Source organism: Callithrix jacchus, chromosome 15 (genome assembly GCF_049354715.1).
Source record: "Callithrix jacchus isolate 240 chromosome 15, calJac240_pri, whole genome shotgun sequence".
Classification (NCBI taxonomy): domain Eukaryota; kingdom Metazoa; phylum Chordata; class Mammalia; order Primates; family Cebidae; genus Callithrix; species Callithrix jacchus.
Window position 1 is genome coordinate 68,502,227 of NC_133516.1, and position 14,266 is coordinate 68,516,492.

General features: G+C 44.0%; 1 protein-coding gene across 23 annotated transcripts in view; it reads left to right on the plus strand.

Annotated features, from left to right (window-relative positions):
• The first annotated feature begins 1,909 nt into the window (after positions 1-1,909).
• ATG7 (autophagy related 7) overlaps positions 1,910-14,266 on the plus strand; it is a 275,247-nt gene continuing 262,890 nt past the window's right edge. For 14 of the 23 annotated variants that reach the window (XR_008476829.2, XR_013527504.1, XR_013527505.1 and 11 more), the window contains exon 1: positions 1,910-1,976. The gene's annotated coding sequence lies outside the window, so the exon portion shown is untranslated. Of the gene's footprint in view, positions 1,977-9,643; positions 9,719-14,266 lie in introns of all 23 variants that reach the window. The other 9 variants (XR_013527506.1, XR_013527507.1, XM_035273644.3 and 6 more) reach the window with 2 other exon arrangements.

Here is a 14,266-nt window from a genome sequence, read left to right on the forward strand (position 1 = left end):
AAATACAAAAAGTTAGCCGGCGTGGTGGTGCATTCCTGTAGTCCCAGTTACTCAGGAGGCTGAGGCAGGAGAATCCTTGAACCCGGGAGGCAGAGGTTGCAGTGAGCCAAGATCGCGCCATTGCACTCCAGCCTGGGCAATAAAAGCGAAACTCCGTCTCAAAAAAAAAAAAAAAGGAAAAAGAAAAAAAAGATGGACAAGGTAGCTCAAACTTGTAATCCCAGCATTTTGGGAGGTGGAAGTGGGAGGATCACTTGAGTCCAGGAGTTCAAGAAAAGCCCTGGCAACATAGCAAGACCCAGTCTCTACAAAAAAATGAAAAAAATAGCCTGCTATGGTGGCATGCACCTTTAGTCTCAGCTACTTAGGAGGCTGAGATGGGAGGATCCCTTGAACTCAGGAGGTTGAGGCTGCAGTGAGCTATGATCACTCCAGTGTATTCCAGCCTTGGTGACAGAGGGAGATCCTGTCTCAAAAAAGAAAAATATAAGAGAGAGAAAAAAACAAAGAGAACCCTTTCTTAATCTTTTTGTCCTTCAGAAACTGTTCAAAGAAACACCCATTCTTATTTCACTTAAATGACTCATGGTTGCCTCCCTTGTTTACTGTGGCAAGGTCAGACACAGTCCTTTTGAATTCCCATTCTTGGCTTCATAAATGATTACAGAGCTGCTTGTCTCCACTGACCAGTTGGAAAAGATGCTTGTTAACCAAACTTGGGATAAGTTTCTTTCCTTTCCCCAGGTTCCTCACTTTAACCCACTCTCAGCTTGAGCTAGCATCAACTCCTCCTGAGAACAGGTTGGCCTCAAGATAAAACATTTCTCTAATCTGCTATCTAATCAAGCCACCCTTTCATCCCACTTCCCCTGTTTGGTTGTTTCTAGCTTTGTTTACCTACCTTCCTTTGGAGAGGGTGAAGGGTCGGGAAACCCTCTTTTTCCCTAACCCTTGAAACATCTGTGGATTTTTTGGTCAGAGCAATTGCCCTGTTGCAATAGTCTCCCTTTGCTATTGCATAATGCCTTCTCAGCTACCTCTCCCACTTCTTGCAGTAATCGTTTCTAATAAGCATCCTTATTAAGTCTGGATTTGTTTTCTTATTTTCCAGAACCAAACAGACTTCTGATTACGTTCCTGGCCCAAAAGCCCTTTAAATTTCAGCAAGCCACCTACCTTTTCTTAGATTCTGTTTTTTCATATGTAACTTGGGGATACCTATCAGGACTCTTGTGAGAATTAGAGATGTAAAACCCTGAAAACATGGTGGATAGTCAATTAATAGCAATCACCACTCTTGTTATTATGAGTCTAGAGTGGTACATCAGAGTTAATTTGTGAAAGGCCTTGCAGGCCAGATAGAGAAACCTGTCATAATCACTGCTGTATCTTCAAAACCTGTCCAGTGCTTCTCTTAGGCAGAGTATCTAACCAACAAGTATTGACAGGGAATAACTTTATCTCACTGACAGTGGGAGCTATGAGAATGATGGCTGGTTTAGAAAAGGCAGGTTGGTCACTGTGGACGTTCACTGGCCTTTTACTACTAAAATTCTCATCTGACTCTCCACACCTGCCACCCTGATGGCCCCTGTGCTGCGTTTGATGCCGCCTCTCTTGGAGAATGGCCATGGTGATTATTCCTGTCATCCTCTGAAATCAAAAGAGAGAACGTGGGGCATTTTCTTAAAAGCCTGAAGGGAATTTAGACCTTCCGACACCTGGTAAGATGTCTCCCTAGCCTCTTCTCGGCTCTCCCCTGGGGGCGTCACCGCCCCCTGATGCCCCGCCCTCCCCACGACTCTAGTTCCTCCCACGACTCAAGTTCCTCCCACTTAGCCCGGTGCTAGGGGCGCATTTCCCCGGCTTGCCTAGGATTCTTTGCGCACGCCCGGTGGCAGGCGTGGGCAGGGCCGCGTTGCGTCATCAGGGCGCGCGCAGCAGAAAGCGCTGTGGTTGCCGGAAGTTGAGTGTTGGTAAGTGAGCCACGGCGGGTGAGGGTGTAATGGGGTCTTACTGGGCCGGTTTTGGAGGCCAGGAGTCAAGGGGCGAGCCCGCCAGGGAAGGCGAGGTCTCAGGATCCTCCTCTGCCCGCTTCTGGGCGATCCTTCTTTCTACAGGGACTCACTGATTCCGGCTGTCGCCCTTCCTCTGTAGCCGCGTCCCCTCAGACTGGTTCAGTCCGGGGTCTTCTGACTAGGAAACTCCTGCTAATTTCCTATTAGCCCCTCCTGTCCTCTTGGTAGGGAATGCTCAGAATCTTCAATGTTGGAACACGGGAGATTGGACATTTGGATTCCCAGCCTGGCTGTGTCTGGATTTCCCTGTCTCTGGCACGTTCCTTCCCGTTCTAAGCTGCTTTTCCCTCATCTGTAAAATGGGAATGATAATCTGTCATTTGTTAAGTGAGGAGATTAAATAAGTTTACTTTCTGAGAAAGTTCTCGATTCCATGATTACAGGGTTAGAAACTAATGCATAATAAGAATCAATCCGGTAAAGTAAATGTAGGTGTTAGTCAAACTTTTAATTTTACCGGAACGAATTTTATAAGTACAGTATTAACGTACATGATGTTGGAGCAGTAAAAGCCAAACTGTGTGGGTGTGTGCAAGCGCGAGCAGTTTTCTGATTTTTAAACACTGGCGACTGTTGCAATTTTTTTTTAATTGGCAAGTAATTCCGTTTTTTAAAAACATTGGCAACTCAATTTTTACACAACCTTGTTTGGCTGTAACCAGTCATATCTGTGGCTGTCAGTTTGGGACCTCTGGGTCCCAGGCTTCCGTTTTCATTGACTATTTAAGATTTTTTTCTCTCTGACACCTCTGCCCACTGGCCGGATTTCTTCAGTGACAGAAAACTTTCTACTTCTGGTTGCTCCTGTTTGGTCCTCTCCCAGTTCTAACTCTTAGGTTGAGGTGAAAGCAGCTACTCAGTAATCTCAGCTCACTGTTTCCCCTTCAGGCTCTTAGAATCACTCTTGCCCTACATCATTGAAAGCTGCTAGTTTGTCTTCCTCTTCCCACATTTTTTCCTCTAGGCTAAGCATCTTTAACGTATTTGCTCATAGTAAACTTAACAATGACAGCAAATTTTGTCATGTTTTGTTATATCCCCAGCATATAGAGCAATGCCTAGCATATATGCTCAATAAATATTTGTTGAATGAATGAATAAAACAAATATTTGCCTGTTGTGTGCCTGGCATTATTGTGGGCACTGGTGATCTATCAGTAAAATAAGATGAAAAAGAACTCTGTTTTTTGGCATCTTCTAATAATAGTCGTAATGGCGGCAGTGGTGGTGGCATTGTCAATAAGGGTTGGTAGGTGTTTCAGATCCTGAAATGTACCACAAAAAGAAACAGGGTCATGGGATGGAGAGTAACTTGGGGGAAGCATAAAAGCTAGCTGGTCAGGGATGGCTTCCCTGATGAAATGACTTGAATAAAGAAAAGGCCAGTCTTGGAAAGGCTCATGTTGCTTAACTGCTCTCCCATCCTCCAATGCTGTTCCAGTCTTGTTAAGCTGCTTGCACGTCTGTCCCATGTATAGCCCTTTGCCTACTGCTTCGAACATCTTCCCTTCTCCTTCCATTTATCTTGGCCAACTCCTTCCTGCCCTTATGTGACATGATTTTGAAATCCTTTAAGAGCTGAGTACTGGACTTTCCATTATTCAACCACAAGTTCCCTTTTCTCTTCCTAGCCAGCATCTCATTATGGAGAATAATGTGTATCTTACTCATTTTTGTATCCCCAGCTTGCAGTACAGTGCCAGACAAAGAGCTCAGCTTAAGCTCTGTGTCTGGCACTGCACTACAAGCTGGGGATACAAAAATGAGTAAGATACACATCCCTGTCCTCAAAGAGTGTACTTTTTTTTAAGTCACGGAGATAGCAGTGATATGGCATGAAGCTATTGCAGAGGTTTGGTAGAGGAGGACTTAGGGTGCTCATAAGTCAGGCTAACTCATCAGAGAAGGCTTCAGTGAGGAGGTGCTGCTTTAGCCAAGACCTAAAGGATGAACAGGATTTGATAGGTGAAGAGGTGTGTGAGGTGGGATGAGCAAAGGGCTAGACTAGAGGTGAGAATGCATGGCCTGCTTGTGGTTCACCAGAGTGGCAGTGTGGAGGTGTAGGATGAGAGGTGACTGGAAAGGTAAGCAGTAGCCACATTGTGAAGAGCCTTGTGAATGATAACATGTTAAGAGCACATAGTCGGCCGGGCACAGTGGCTCAAGCCTGTAATCCCAGCACTTTGGGAGGCCGAGGCGGGTGGATCACGAGGTCAAGAGATCGAGACCATCCTGGTCAACATGGTGAAACTCCCTCTCTACTAAAAATGCAAAAAATTAGCTGGGCATGGTGGCACATGCCTGTAATCCCAGCTACTTGGGAGGCTGAGGCATGAGAATTGCCTGAACCCAGGAGGCAGAGGTTGCGGTGAGCTGAGATCTCGCCATTGCACTCCAGCCTGGGTAACAAGAGCGAAACTCCGTCTTAAAAAAAAAAGAAAACAAAAAAAAACAAAACACATAGTCTTTGGGATCCAAGATAGCTTCGTACCAATATTTGCATTGCCACTGAACTAGTTTTGTGACCCTGGGCAAGTCACTTCCTTTCTAAGCTTCAGTTTCCTCATCTGTAAGAAGGAGAAATAAAAACTGAATGAGGTGATATGTTACTCACTTGGCGCTGATAGATGATAAACACTCAATAAACAGTAGTCATTAATATTGCCAGGTCCAGAAGTTTGGATTCTAAAGTGTCGGGACGAGGGTGGAGAGCCAGACACTGAAGATTTGAAGATTTTTTTTTGAGATCAAGTCTCACTCTTTTCCCTGGCTGGAGTGCAGTGGTGCCATCTCAGCTCACTGCAACTTCGGCCTCCTGAGTTCAAGCGATTCTCCTGCCTCAGCCTCCCAAGCAGCTGGGACTAAAACAGGCGCACACCACCACACCCAGCTAACTTTTATATCCCTAGTCGAGATGGGGTTTCACCATGTTGGCCAGGATGGTTTTGATCTCTTGACCTGTGATCTGCCTACTTTGGGCTCCCAAAGTGTTGGGATTATAGGCGTGAGCCACCATGCCTGGTCAGGACACTGAAGATTTTAAAACAGATGTGACATCCTCTCATCATTTTAAATTACCCAGGCAGCAATGGGGTGATTACATTGGACAGAACAAGACAAGCAGGGCACCAGTTGGGGACAGTTGCAGTGATCCAGGTGACAAGATGAAGGTCTGGATGAAGGCAGTGACAGTGGAGATGGAGAGGGATGGAAGAAGTTGAGAGGTTAAGGAGGTGGAATTTGCTGGACTTGGTAACTGATTGGATGAAACGGAGAGGAAGGGGACAAGAATCAGGATTCTGGTGGCAGGAGGGCAGAAATGAATTTGCTGTGTGGAGTTGGGCAGTAACAAAATTCTGTGACTAGTGTCTCTGATTGATTAGCCCTGACCTCCTTTTTGATTTTATTGGAAGTCAGTTTACCGCCTGTGTCCATTTCTACCCATTGGATTGAAATTCACTAATGTCTTTCTCTCCTCTTTCTATCTCTTGATCTCCCCACCCTTCTCCAGTTTGATTAAGGCCTGATTGTATAATCAAGGGAGAATAAGTACTGGAGGTGCTGCTCTGTTAATTGGTAATCAATATGTATTTCCATAATTTTGGCAGACTGAGGAACAGCCTATTCACTCCATCTCAGACCAGCTTCAGAATAATCACTTTTGGATTTCCTCTCACCTTCATCCCAGTTACCATCCTTGAACTTGCTCCGGTTTGTCAGCCTCTCTGAGTGTGTGGTACTGAAAGGAAGTCCTCTTTTCTTGAGGACTCTAACCATGCAGGGCAAGACTGCACTTTTCTTTTGGTAACCTAAGGCCCTGCCAGCTCCATTGTAGACATGTCGTGCTTTTGACTCTATTACACTAGTGTGCCAGCAAACAGGTCCTCAGCACGGCCCAGCCCTCCCCGTATCCTCAGGCAGCTCTCTTATCCATTTCCCTTTATGTCTTCCACATACTCATTCCTCTCCTCAACCTCCTACCTTGACTTTTGCTCCACTAAGTTGCAGCCATCAGTTAAGACTTCTCAGCTTCCTCTTCTATCCTTTACAAACTGATCTTTAACTGACCTAATCCTTTTGCCTTTTATTCTAATTCGGTGATAGAAATGGTGTTTAAGAACAAGCCCTCTATTTGTGCTTGGGATCCCATCTCCTCCTTTGCCTCAAGGACCAGGTTCCATCATTTGTTCATTTTCTTTACCATTTCATCAGCCCTTCCCATTTAAGTATTCTCTGTTTACTCTCACTTTGGAAAAAACAAAAACCCTTCAATTAACCTGTGCTGCACCCTGTCACGTCTCTTTTATCCATCCAGCTTTCTTGGAAGAGTTATCTGGAGTTGCTACCTCTGCTTCCTTAAGTCATCACTGAAATCCTGCTCTCATCCCACCACTCCCCAAAGTCATCGGACCTCAACATTGCCAGATACCTGACCGCTTTTTCTTCCTTGTCTTTCTTGGCACATCTGACATTGCTGACCTTGCCCCTCACTTAGGAAAACCCAGTCCTACTTTGTATTATCTCTCAGACCATTTACCCCTCAATTTCCACTGTGGGCTCTTTTCCTCCCCTTTGTCCCTCACATGCCAGTTTTTGCGAAGACTCTGCCCTCTACTGTATTCTTCTCACCCCCAGCTTCAAACTTGTTTGTATGCTCATGACCCCTGTTCTGTATTGTGAGCCTTGATCTCTGCTGAGTGCTACTCTCAAACTCAAAGGAGTCTAAAGCTCCTCATCTTCCCTCTGAACCTGCCATTGTTTCTCCATTTTTGAATCTTGCCAATTCCCCTCCTTCCATTTTTGTCATCCAGAACAGAGCCCTGAGAGTTGTCTCAGGCTATTCCTCTGGTACTATCCCTCCTTTCCGTCTTCCAAGCCCAGGCAGTCATCAGAATTCTATAGATTAACTTCCTTGCTATCTCCTCCATTTCCTCCCTTGCTGCCTCGGTTCAGGCCCCCCTTCCTTCCTGCCTGTCTTTCTGCACAGCCTTCCAGCTGGTTGCCCTGCCTCAGCAGTCTGGTCCTCACTGCTGTGGATTGTCTTTACTAAAATAGAGATCTAAAATACAAATGCATAGCTTTTCACATAAGGCTCTTTATGATATGGCCTTTGCCTGTTTTTATGGCATGGTCCAGCTACTCTGCTCCATGTGCCTCTCCTTGCTCTGCCATACAGAATTCATTTGTGTTTCCTCAAAATACCATCCTATTTCATTCATTCATTGTTTTAGTCATCAATAAGTACTTATTAGGCACCTATGAGGTGTTAAGACTGAGTCAGGTGCTAGAAAAACAATGATGAATGGGGGAAAATGAGAAGCTGACATGGTTCCTTTCTCATAGAATTTTTATTCTACTGAGGAGGATAACTGCATACGTGCTATGAAGATGAGGTACTTGGTGCCCTTTGAGGATTAGAATATAGCAGGATTGACCTAATCAGGAGATGAGGAAGTCGGGGAAGGCTTCCCTCAGAAGTGATGATTGAGCTGTGGTTTGAAGTGAGCAAAGAAATTTCACTAGATGACGGGTATGTGGAGGTGGACAAGAACATTCTAAGCTTGTGCAGAGGCCATGGGATGTTTGTGGAGTTGATGATGTGGAGCTGAGTCAGCTTCCTCCCTTTGCCTGGGGAGTCCCCACTCCCTATCTCTAGCCTCCTCATCCAGGGTTCCTTTGCATGGGGCTTGTGCTGCCATCTAACGCCCCCCTCTTTCCCAACCATCTAGGGCGGGTTTGGAAGTTTGTGGAACTGTTTTATTTTGCTTTGTTCTGTGACATTGACCAGAGGGCATTACTGCATTTATTGAGAGAGAGCTAGAGATGCTGAACATTCTGCAACTTGCAGGGATAGCTCTAAACAAGAAAGAATTGTCCCATCCAACATGCCTATAGGGCCCCTGTTGAGAATCTACTTGGATGTTCTTAAAACCTTGGCTTAAGGGTTTCTATAGGATGTTCTTAAACCTTGGCTTGGCTGGGTACAGTGGCTAATGCCTGTAATCCCAGCACTTTGGGAGGCCGAGGTGGACAAATCATGAGGTCAGGAGTTCGAGACTGGTCTAACAAACATGGTGAAACCCCATCTCTCCTAAAAATAAATTAGCTGGGCATGGTGGCAAGCGCCTGTAATCCCAGCTACTCAGGAGGCTGAGACAGGAGAGAGGCAGGAGAATTACTTGAACCCAGGAGGTGGAGGTTGCAGTGAGCCGAGATCATGCCATTGCACTCCAGCCTGGATGACAGAGCGAGACTCTGTCTCAAAAAAATAAAACAAAAGCCTTGGCTTAAGGGTTTCTATAGGAAACAGTGTTGTCTTATCAGTCTAATTTAGATGTCCCTTCTCCTGTAACATTCTGTACAAACACCAGGCTGTACTGTACTTGTTTTACCTCCAGATTGCTATACTCTGATTCCTCTTCTGTTTCACTGCCTGCTTTGCCTTCAAAATTATTAGCTCTTTAAAGGTGGGGATCATAGCTTTTTTGCTGTTGAACCCTGAAATGTAGCACAGGGCCAAGTATATAATATAACTGTTCATTGAAGAAATAACTAATGGAAACTCCAATTTCTTTCTTTCTTTCTTTCTTTCTTTTTTTTTTTTGAGGCAGAGTATTACTCTCTCACCCAGGCTGGAGTTCAGTAGCACAATCTCAGCTCACTGCAACCCCCGCCTCCTGGGTTCAAGCAATTCTTAAGCCTCAGCCTCTCGAGTAGCAGGGATTACAGGTGCCCTCCACTACACCTGGCTCATTTTTGTGTTTTTGGTAGAGACAGGATTTCACCATGTTGGCCAAGCATGTTACTGGTGAACAATCTGATATTAGTCCTGCTTTTTAAGTGCCTCCTATGGGCCATATGTATGCGTTTTCTAGTTCAATCCTTTCACTAATTCTGCACAGTAGGTGATATCCCCATCTAACAAGAGGAAACAGACTTGGAGAATTTAAATGACTTGTCCAAGGTGATGTGGCTAGAAAATATCAGAGGCAAGATTTGAACTCAGGTCTCTCTGGCTCGTGAACCTATGGCCTTTCCAGTCTAGCAGACTTGAAAGGTCCAATTGTTTTCTTGAATTTAGATGTAGGGTCCTATATTTACCTCTATGAAATTTTAAATCTTGTTAAAATAGGCCTGCTATTCCAGATGGTCAGAATTTTTTTTATTCTGAATTTTAGTCACTTGTATTGCCTGTTTCTTTCTGTGTCATGACTTGTATAAAATTGATAAGCAAATCTGTATCATTAAGTCACTGGCAAAATGTGGTAATAAGAATACTTTATTGAATATATTTATTTATTTGCCTATTCCCCCTGCTCTTAGCCCCAGCACAGGGTTCAGTGCACATGAAGTGTTTAGTAAATATTGATAAATACTCATGTGGATAAATAAAATAAATTGGATAGGCCCAGAGACCAAGCCAAAGACCTATCACTGTTAGCTTCTTTCTAATGAACATTAATTCATTCAGTAACCAAGATCCTTTGAATAAGATTATTTTACCAGTTCTTAATCCCTCTACTTATGTCAGTATCCAATTCCTGTATATTCATCTCTTCCATCAGGATTTCTAGAACAGCCTTGTGAGAGACATTTCTGAGGTCTGTATATCCTGTGTCCATGATTCTTCCCTGATCAAGGTAGGAATACAGTTACTCTGTCATGACATTTTCTTAGAAAAACCATATTGTGATTACTTAGGGCTGCTTCATACAGTTATGCAGGCTGTACACTGCACAAGAGGCCAAAGCAAAGGGAGTTCCATTTATATCATAGGTATCGTGGGTATAGTTTTATAATGACAGTGGCAGAGAACGCTACAATGTCTTGAGCTAATGTAATAAGTATATTTACAACATTTCTCTAAAGGAAGAAAAATCTTGAAGAAGGGGTGTAAATTTCTGATTGCACCAAGGTGCTGAGTGGACTAGAGTGCACTAGTGCATCACAGATTTTGCTTTCCTGGGAGCAAAACTTCTGTTCGGTAGTCTGTAGAACCCATCTTTATTCTTCTCTTTGAAAAATCAAACATTTTGAAAATATGAAATCTGGCCTTCGCTTGGCCTAGTCTTTCTGTACCTCTCCCATTTCTTAGGATTGTTTAACGATCACCAGAAATGAAAACCACAGAGATGTTATTATTCAGAAGCAAGCCTTCATAACTCAGCCAGCTTTTAGGAAACTATCACAGATTTTAGTTGTTGGTTGGCAAAGGGCTCCACAGTGATTCAGATGAATCCAGGTGGCTGTCTCAGATGAACAGAGCAATGGGTGACACTGTTGATCAGTGGAGGTAACAAAAGGACCCAGAAGTAGGCACGCTGCCCTCCATCTTCCTGGTAGTATTGTTTCCTCTCCCCTTTTTCCCACATTTTCTCAGCTGTCACTGTCCCTCTCATGTAAGCTTAAACCCCATAATGCTGGTATTCAGTGCATCCATTCTCAAACACTGAGGCTGATGGACACTAGATATGAAGGATATTATAGCAGAAGGAAACCAAAATCAAAGAAAAATAGCACTGGAAGTAACCAGTGAGCAGGACAGATACAGTTTGAAGACTGTGCATGTTACTGCTTGTTCTCTGGTTGACCCACTGAAGAAGAAATCACATTGATTCAGAGGTGGCTCAGATGGAGGTGAGGAGGACAACTCACCCATCATAACAATTATCCTAACTGCCCGTGTGATCAGCTATTACCACAGAAATCACCTGAAAGCACAGTCACAAACCCATTTGGCTGACTTGATGACTTGATGTCTTGTGGAGACATTAGTTTGGCTCAGGGACATCTTGACTCTAATGCAATTTTTAAAAGGAAGTGAGGTTTCTGTACCCAGCTGGTTCCTCTGTAGGAGTCCTGAGTTCTCAGCTTCCGGTAGAGCCTACTCTTTCTTCTAAGTTTAGAACTTCTTTCATTCTTTTGGAAGAGAAGGCTTTAAGCCTCCCTCTTTAACAGCCTTGCAGATTGTTTCCGAAACTCATGAGGTGGCAGAAGCATCATTAATCTATAAAATGTGCATTGGCTCCATATGCCAAAGCATCCCCCTCCCCACTCCTAGTGATCTCCACCTCCTTTTTACACATCGGCAGCTAAGAACATATTCTGTTTGTCAGCGGGACTTGGTCATGCGGTTTGGTGCTTATTTTAATGACTGCCAGAGCTTGCAGCCCTGCAGCTGGGAAAATGAGAATAGAAGCCTGCTCTATGTGCTCCATTTTGGCCCAGAGAAGGTACTTCAGGGCCAAATTGCAGTTATTCTGGCACTTCTGCTAAGTGAATGGCCCCACTTGGGCTCAGAGAAATCGGACACTGAGTGCTTGCTGCACTTTAGAACTTGCTCTTTTGGACTTCTTGATGACCCATAGTGGGGTACTGACCATTTCCTTTTAATTAAGCCTCTGTTGCAATTGCAGCACTCTTTTGAGGGAGGTAGACTTTAAATGAGGCATGTTTTAGGCAGAGAAAGTTTTCATAGTCAGCATGGGGAAGGGGAACCGCGTTAGTCAGGCATGGTTAGCTAATATGGGGCAGTAACAAGGAAAACTACCAGCAGCTACTATTTATTGACTGCTTGCTGTATACCAGGCACCGTAGCAAGCACATCACCAACATTTAGCCCTTCCAGCAAGTTCTGGAATAGGTTACACCTGAGAAATTCCAGGTGCAGTGGGGTGAAGGAACCTGCCCTAACCTGGGCTTCTCAGCCAGTGGAAGGTGGAGGTGGAATCCACACTCGGGTTTACTTGACTAAGACCAGATTCCTGACTGCATTATATTACCTCTGCTTTTAGCATTCTTTCCCTGAACCATTAAAAACTTCTCTGCTTGTGGCTGAACATAGTGGCTCACGCCTGTAATCCTAGCACTTTGGGAGGTTGAGGCAGATGGATCACCTGAGGTCAAGAGTTTGAGACCAGCCTGGCCAATGTGGTGAAACCCTGTCTCTACTAAAAATACAAAAATTAGCTGGGTGTGGTGGCATATGCCTGTGATCCCAGCTACTTGGGAGGCTGAGGCAGGAGAATCACTTGAACCCGGGAGGTGGAGGTTGCAGTGAGCCAAGATCACGCTGCTGCACTCCAGCCTGGATGACAGAGCGAGAATCCATCTCAAAAAGCAAACAAAACTCCCCTTCTGTCCTAAAGCAAACAGACAAAAACCTGAAACACACACAGAAAAATTAGAGTGAGATAATTTTTAGCATTGTCAAGTTGGTTTGCTTATGGACATTAGAATTCTGTGGGTCTAGTTTTCCTAAAGATAGATTCTTTTGTTTTTGTGTTTTCTCTCCCTCTGTTGTTTATATTCTACAATTACTTCTTCACTTTAAAATGAATTACTTCTTCATTTTAAAAATTCTATACTTCTTCATTAAAAAAATAATTCTACACCTCTTGATTTTAAGAAAATCCTACACTGGCTTGATATTTGCTGTGTCTAACCCTATTAGACCCCTGCAGAGAGAGAATGGTTGGGCAGTCTCACTCCAGGAAGTGAGACTCACTGCTTCAGTGAATTCCATAAGCAGCCAAGCCAAAATATTTCCATCCTCAGCTTCTTTAATAACAAAATGCCAGAAAACTTTATGGAAATGATTTCTCATTTCGGCTCCTTATTTAGAGCAATGAATTGCTTTTTACCAAAGCAAATTTAAGTAGGTCATCTGTGAACTGTTGGATGAATACATGAAGGTTCTCTTTGTAGGACTGGCACGGTTTAAAGATAGGCGTTTTGTTCTACCTTTTTTTTTTTTTTTTTTTTTTTTGAGACGGGGTCTCGCTCTGTTGCCCAGGCTGGAATACAGTGGTGCAATCATGACTCGCTGCAACTTCAATTACCTGGACTTAGGTGATCCTCCCATTTCAGCCCCCTGAGTAGTCAGGACCATAGGCGTGTACCACCTCTTCAGGTTAATTTTTAAAAATTATTTGTAGAGATGAGTTCTTACTATGTTGCCCAGACTGGTCTTGAACCCTTGGGCTCAAGCAATCAACCTGCTTTGGCCTCCCAAAGCCTCACTTTGGGATTACAAGTGTGAGGCACTGTGCCTGGCCTTTTTTTTTTCCTTTTCCTTCTTGAGACAGGGTCTCACAATGTCACCCAGGCTGGAGTGCAGTGGCACAATCATGGCTCACTGCAGACTCGACCTCCTGGGTTCAAGTGATCCTCCCACCTCATCCTCCCAAGAGACTGAGACTACAGGCGCCTGGCACATTTTTTTATTTTTTGGAGAGATGGGGCCCACTGTGTTGCCCAGGCTGGTCTTGAGTTCCTGGACTCAAGTAATCCTCCTGCTTCAGCCTCCCAAAGTGTGGGGATTACAGGTGTGAGCCATTGCATCTGTCTCTATTTTACTTCTTTATTCAGGGATAACATACATAAAGTGCACTGATCACAAATATTTAGCTCGTGACTTTTTACGTAGTTATTTGCCTTGTAACCACCACCCAGCTCAAGATATAGAATATTTCCATCTCCCCAGTAGCCTTCCTCATGACCTTCTCGGTCAGTAGCCCCACCTCACCCTGTAATCACCATTCCAACTTCTGTCAGGTTGATTGGTTTTGCCTGTTGAGCAGAGTATAAAGTTGTGTGTATCTGGGTGATAAAATTGTTCTTACTGTTTTATTTTGGAGCCGTTTCAAACTTACAGAAATATTGTAAGAATAAGACAGACACCTTCCATTTATCCATCTCCCAGAGACTCCCATTCAGCTTTTGTCCCAATGATGCCCTTTTATAGGGGAGCATCATCCCAGGATCACATGTGGCCCCCAGCTGTCAGTCTTTGTGGTCAATCTGGAATTGTCTTCCTTTGACTTTTAAGATGTTGGCACTTTTGAAGACTATAATCCTGGTCATTTTGTAGAATATTTTTCAGCTTGGGTTTATCTGATGTTGCCTCTCATGAGATCCAGTTTATGTATTTTCATCTGAACACCACAGATGCTGTGTTCTTTCCATGGCATTCTGTCAGATAGCACACAGTATCTGTTTGTCGTGTTGCCGCTGGTGTTAACTTTAATCTCTTCATTAAATTGCTATTTTAATGACCAGATTTTGTCACTGTAGCTACCGGTACGCTTTCAGAAAGAGAGATTTATTCTTGACTACTTTTGTATGCAATTAAGCTTTTATTTGCACCGATTTGTGCATGCATGTTTCCTGTCTGCTAAGGTCTTAGT